The sequence below is a fragment of the Silurus meridionalis genome, chromosome 3 (assembly GCF_014805685.1).
Source record: "Silurus meridionalis isolate SWU-2019-XX chromosome 3, ASM1480568v1, whole genome shotgun sequence".
NCBI lineage: Eukaryota > Metazoa > Chordata > Actinopteri > Siluriformes > Siluridae > Silurus > Silurus meridionalis.
Genome location: NC_060886.1, coordinates 9738168 through 9745037, shown reverse-complemented (window position 1 = coordinate 9745037; position 6870 = coordinate 9738168). Strand labels below are relative to the sequence as shown.

At 36.3% G+C, this 6870-nt stretch overlaps 1 pseudogene; it reads left to right on the top strand.

Annotated features, from left to right (window-relative positions):
- Window positions 1-4403: 4403 nt before the first annotated feature.
- Window positions 4404-6408, top strand: LOC124382903 (annotated as a pseudogene).
- Window positions 6409-6870: the final 462 nt, after the last annotated feature.

Sequence of the window (6870 nt, the reverse complement as noted above, 5' to 3'; positions counted from 1 at the left end):
GCCACTCTTAGTGCCAGTCCCAGGCCCGGATAAATTGGGAGGGTTGCGTTAGGAAGGGCATCCAGCGTAAAACGTGCCAAATCAAACAAGCGGATGGTCTGCTGTGGCGACCCCTAATTGGAGAAGCCGAAAGAAAGTTAGTTAAGCTCACAGTTAGAACTGGATATGAACTGTAGCTTCATACAGTGATAGCTGGGAACCACTCACAAAAATAAAACAATAGTCATACAAAAGGAAAATACAGTAGTCATAGATCTGATTGAAGGCTGCCATCTACTGTGCAGAAATCTACATGAACTGGCAATTGATTCTGTATGCATAAATAAAATCAAAACACAAATCTAAGCAATAACTGAATACATAATTTGTATATATTTTTTTTGAGGTAATTCTCAGGAGGGGAATTTCAAAAGTTGAAGCATACTACATCATCAACGTGAACATGCTCTAGCCAGTTTAAAGCATTAAAAACTAGCAAACAGAATTGTCTACTAATTCTTTGATTCAACAGAGTTAATAAAAGGAGACTAAAACTGGGCTAATATGATTTCTTTTTTATACAAAAACACACCTGAGACACAGAATATTGTCCTATTTGTAGATGATTGGCGATCTCAGTATCTTGCTTTCTAGGTTGTGAGGAAATAAATGTTTTGATCGTTCTGAGTAAAAGCTGCCTTTAACACATGCATTGGTGATTTGCATTACACATTTTAGATCTTGGTTAAAAATAGCCCTGAGCCTGAATCTCAAGTACCCGAACAGAAAATTGTTTGCCCTGGAAACTGGAAATCACGTGTATTTGTATCATACTGATCATGCAATTGTAATCTGTTATCTTAATCTTGATCACCTGTACTCATCTTACGCAAGGTTTCGTTGACTTTCCAGACATGTTTTCCATGACTGTAAAGTCAACAAAACCTTGCGTAAGATGAGTACAGGTGATCAAGATTAAGATAACATAAACAGGAAAAACAGGAATGTTTATGAGAAATACCAGTGGGCTAATGACATTAATATGACATAAGTCCACTCTTTACTATTAGACTTTTTTTTACATGATTAAAAAGTGTTGTAAGGTGAAGAATTGTGAACCAAAACATATTAACTTATTTTCTGGTTGAGAGTGCATATGTAATTGCATATTGTTTACAATATGATGTAGTGGGCAAGCTCAGTGTTTGCAGTATAGGAAGTAACCTTTATGTGACCCACTTTGTTGGAAAGTGTGGTACTTTAGGTGTGTGGCACACTTGTCAGGATGCTGCAATTATCTGACATTCTGATAAATCAGGAGCATGAGAAACAACAATCGAAATATAACAATTTTAATAAATTGAAGAAGAGTAACTATATGTTTAGACAATAGATCATAGCTTAGGTTGAACATCGAGGAAGGAATGAAAACAAAATGTTAACTTTGTGTTTATATTGAGAACATAGAAGCACAAAATGTCATAGTGCCTATTATCATGCTCACAAACACTGGACCGACTAATATCCTTTAGCCAGAAACATGATAAATTTCACATAAATATTGGACAAAAGCATTGGACAAGACATGTGTGATATAGGAGCATTCATTACTGTAGTTAAAAAGGAAAGAATATATAAACACAATGCACAAAGCTTAGAAAGAGATACAAAACAAACTGCAATGTTATTATGCAGCTAAATAGTAAACAACAGCAAAACTAAAATGAATTGGATGATAAGCAAAAATAAGCTAAAAATAAGATTAAAGATAAGATATGAGGTTGAAGATTGTGAGGGAAAGTCTGGCCCGCCAGTGTGATGGGACAATTTTTCGAAGCAGACTGAAAGGTAAATATGTGCTTTCTGGGAACAAGGAGCATGAACCAGCAGGGCATGCTGGCAGTCTTGAATCCAGATGATCACTAGACATGACAAAGTAGATCCCACAGTGAGTGAGGTCAGAACAAGAACTTATAAAAGGGCCAGGTAATGTGGAACAGGTGTCAGCAATCAGCGCCAGGAGAGGCTGAGAGAGAGCCTTGGAGGTAGGCGTAGCAGCAGGACCCCTGACAATACCCAGCATATGTCATTAGAGCTAGATAGGTGTGTCATTAAGTAGAGTATATAAAAAACCTAAGAACTATACAGTAGAAGTGAATGTAAAGTGACTAATGCAAACTAATATACTTAATACAATTGAGTAGTTTAGCTAAATATGATGTGCCAGATGATAACATCTTGGTATTAAAAGTTTAGCAGTTTTGGCAAATAGAAAATAGAAAAGTCTTTAAATCAGCTACACGATCATATTACTTTATTGAATAAATGTATTAATGGTTGCCTTAAATTATGGGCTACATGTTTAAAATGTAAGCCACCCATGTCTTTAGGATTGATCAAGTCTTTGCATGAGTAAAATAAAATGTGTCTAGGTCATGTGCAAAGCAATATCGGCATACAATTCAGGCTCACAGATGCATCTAATGTCATAAATTAGGCATAGAAAGCAGCAACATTTACATAAAGCAGGGACTGTCTCTCAAAATAAATTACATTACATCACACACACTTGATAGCATATGCTCAGGGATTATTGAATGTACAAGCAGGATGTGTAGACTTGTTGATTGTTTAATGTTTATTGTTTTATATATCATGAATAGTATTGTACATTCAGACATTCACATATTTTCTCATGTATGTTGTATAACATCAACTCTTAGATACGTCATTTATTGCTGAATTCATGCTTCATGCATGCAGATTTTAATTCTAACCCTAACCCTAAAGTGAAAACCAAACATAAGCAAGAAAGAAAATACAATTCCTCACAATCTGGGTCAAACATTGAAAAGTAGCAAAAGTAGAACTTCTGAAAAACACTTCTAAGAAGATTTCTTAAGTGCTTCTTAGAGTTCCACAAAAACACTATGTGAATAGTTTTACAAAAGCTTTTGTCTTTTGCATGTTCTGTACATGCACCTCATCACATGCACAAAGTTTTTCTGGACCTTATTACAACCAACAATTGATTTGTTCCTCATTTCTCCGTTTGTAGTCACACCCACAAAATACATCATAATATTTTATGTATTTAAAGCAGACATGCTACTGGTAACCCTGCTCTGTAATATGATACCTCTCATGCCATGCATCAAATTAAACTACAGGAATTCCACATCTTCTTCAATTCCTGAGATCTTCCCTGAAATATAACCCCTGGTTACATGTGCAATGGCAACAGAAAACATGAGTGCGTCTTCCTCTAATGCAGATGATTAGATGTGTAATTATGCGCATTGTAAGCCATAAGGTCCTGCTCTTCACAGTCTCTGCTCTTTTAGTTAAATACGTTGCCAGTATTTTGATTAGAGGAGTCTGATTCAGATGCTCACCCACAGCACATGCTGAACACGAAAAACAAAGAGGGTGTGTGCTTGTGTGTGAGATTGTGTTTTTGTGTGTACAGTATGTGTTTGTAAAAGAGTGAAAGAGGTTCAAGAGAGAAAGAGAGTGAGAGAAGAAAGAGGTTCAGGACTAAAACAAAATAAAAAGTAAGAATAATAAAATGCTAAAATCTTAATAGAGTTATATTTATAGATGTTTCGATGAAGCCACACATGTCTGATCAAGTCTTTGCATGTGTAAAATAAAATGTGACTAGGTCACGTGCAAAGTGATGTCGTGTGCAAAGTGATGTGCAGGCTCTCAGATCTCCAGTTATAAATTAAGCATAGAAAGAAGTAACATTTACATAAAGCAGGGACTGTCTCTCAAAATAACTCACATTCTGGCCATTACACACACTCAACAGCTGCAGCCGCACCACCTGCTGCACCACCCGCTGCACCACCACTGCACCACACGTGGGGTTTGTCTATGCGTGTGGTGCAGTGATGGTGCAGCCAAACTACCTGCTGCTCCACCCGCTGCACCACCACTGCACCACACGCATAGACAAACCCCACGTGTGACTAGCTATGCAGTCTCTGGTGGGGTTTTTTTTTGTTAATGATAGCATATGTTCAGTGATTAAGAAATGTAAAAGAAGGATGTATTGAATTGTATTGTTTGATGTTTATTTTTTATATATCATGCATAGTATTGTACATTCAGACTTTCACATATTTTGTTATGTATGTTGCATAACAACTGCTCACTTTTACAACTCTTAGATATTTTATTTATTGCTGAATTCATGCTAAATCCACCCCTTACCCTAGTAAGTGAAAGCCAAACATAAGCAAGAAAGAAAACACAGTTTTCTGGACTTCATTAGAACTGACAATTAATTGGTCCACATTATGTTCCTCATTTTTCCATTTGTAGTCACACCCACAAAAGAAAATCATGATATTTTATGTATTTAAAGCAGACATGCTGCTGGTACCCCTGCTTTGTAAAACAAGACCCAACTGCAGAACATGTTTCTTCTTTGTTTGCTTACGTCTATTGTGCTACGAGCACTTACAAGTGAGGCAAAAGTGGTTGATAACTTTAGTGAGTGTAGTCAATATTTTTACAAAGGTACAGAACCAAGTGGGATGAATCAGAATGCCAAGAAAATCTGCCAGATGTTAGAATTTGAAGATCCCTTGTATGCTACACTTTACTTGGTTCATCACAAAATTCCCTTGTACAGTGCATATAAGCTTGACGAAGGATGCTCAGCTCAAAAAGGATCAACCCCTTCATGGCACATAGAGCCACAGGTAATGTGTTTTGCTGCCTAACAAAATCGCCTACTAATATTATTTTGTTAAAAAATTTTAATTAGCTTTTTATGCTCCTCATAATATAATGCAATGTAAGTATTAAGTATTAAGATGCCTCTTTTCGGTCACCTTACAGTTTACAGTTTGAGCACATTTATTTAGTGCATTTATTAAACCAAAGATAGAACATTATATAAAAATGAAATAAGTTCTAACATAATATTTCTTCTGTAGATTTCTGATATCAATCAACCCTGCATGGCCCTGGAGAGTGACTTTAACAAAAATATTATAAAGAGAAAGCAAGCCATTAGCAATGACTACAGTGAAACAGGATATGATCGTGGACACCTGAATCCTAATAGTTTTCAATGCGATCGTCAGGCAACATTTACACTGACCAATGCGGCACCTATGGATGCGTGCTTTAACCGTATCCAATGGAAAAATAGTGAGAGTAGTCTGCGGAAAATATTAATGGATCAGCTTGTGATGGATCGATATAGCGCAGTTGTCTACCTTATCACAGGTACTGTACCCAATCCAAATTTAAGAATACCAGAAAGGGAAAACTCTGAGGATTCTCAGAGGGTTACGGTGCCCTCTCACATCTGGACAGCTGTCTGTTATAAACACAATTTTGATGATGAGAAGTCTTTTTCCTTTGGTTATATAGGAAAAAAACAGCCAGAAACCAGCATAATCCCAATGAGAGTTTCAAACTTAAATATTAAGTTGAGTGAACTCTATTCATCATTAAGTCAAAGGTCAATTTAAAATTTTGCTGACGATTGTTATGCCGATAATGTTAACTCTGAGAAAGCTGTAACGTTGTTTTTATCTAAACTGCCAGAGAAACAAAGAATCAAGATGACCTCTTATGTGCTAAATACATTTATTGCAGTCAAAAGAATGAGTGACAGTAACATTGACAGCCCTCAATATGAGGTGACTGGGATGAGCACAATAATTAGAAGTAAAAGTTTATACAGTTATTCCACTATGGCAGAAGAACTGAAGAATATGGAAAGTGCTTGTCTTATAACTACTGCTAAAAAGAGAATGTTTAATGCTGAAAAGAGTGAACTCAGAAAAAGAGATGTGTCTGAGCGGTCTGAATCTGTTGATTGCCAGCTTGTCCCAGAGAAATCTGTTGCCGGATGGCAGACTGCAGCTGATGGCTCACTTTGCCAGGAGGTCTCAGACACTAGTTTTGGTTGTAAATGCACCACAAAAAGTGACACCAAATCATGCTGCTCTTCTCCATGCCTGTATAGGAAAGAACAAAAGAGCTACTTGTGTTACTCAGGTCCGAGACTGATACAGTGCTCACCCCAATACTCACTCATCACATATAAGGGCGAGATGTGCAAAGATAATTATCCCTGCGCCACATACGGTTATGACTACTACTGGTGTTGGAAAGACTCTGGGTCTTGGGACTACTGCAGCCCTCCTCTGTGGCAAAGTAAGGCTTAAGATGGGAAATACTGCCGCAACAACCATGCATGTGCCAAATATGGTAAAAGCAAGCCGTATTGCTACACTGATTATGACAATGACGAAAAACCTTGTTGCATTTCTGATGACTGTTTCTCTGCTGTGAATGGGAAAATCTGCAAACCTGATCATCCATGTGGTTACCATGGCTATAAATACCTGTGGTGCTATACTACTGATGACAAATGGGAATACTGTTGCGAAAACTGTTGACATTATTCCGTTTACAATGTTTTTTTAATTTGTATTTTAACGTTTTACATTTATTACCAAACTAGAATGAAGTGTATGTAGTTTTATTTCAAGTTTTATCTTGACTGTACCTGTAACAGATACTAACCAAAAACCATTATGACATACATATCCTTATGAAAATAAAAGCAGATTAAAATGACTTTTTTCAGATTATTTCATACATAAAAACCAAACCCTTTTGGTTTAAAAAAAAAATAATAAATTCTAATCTTAAAAAAAAAGTGATCAAAAGTGAAAAACTATTTATTAAATCTCTCATTCTACAGAATGAAATGATTTTATTAAAGCACAATAGAAAAAATCGAGAGTAGAGCACTCAAGAAAGTCCAATGTCCAAACTTTACATAAAGTGGATTTCAAGGTTTTTAAATCAACTACAAACTATTGCTACTTACTAACAAAGCCCTAAATGGTTTAGCTC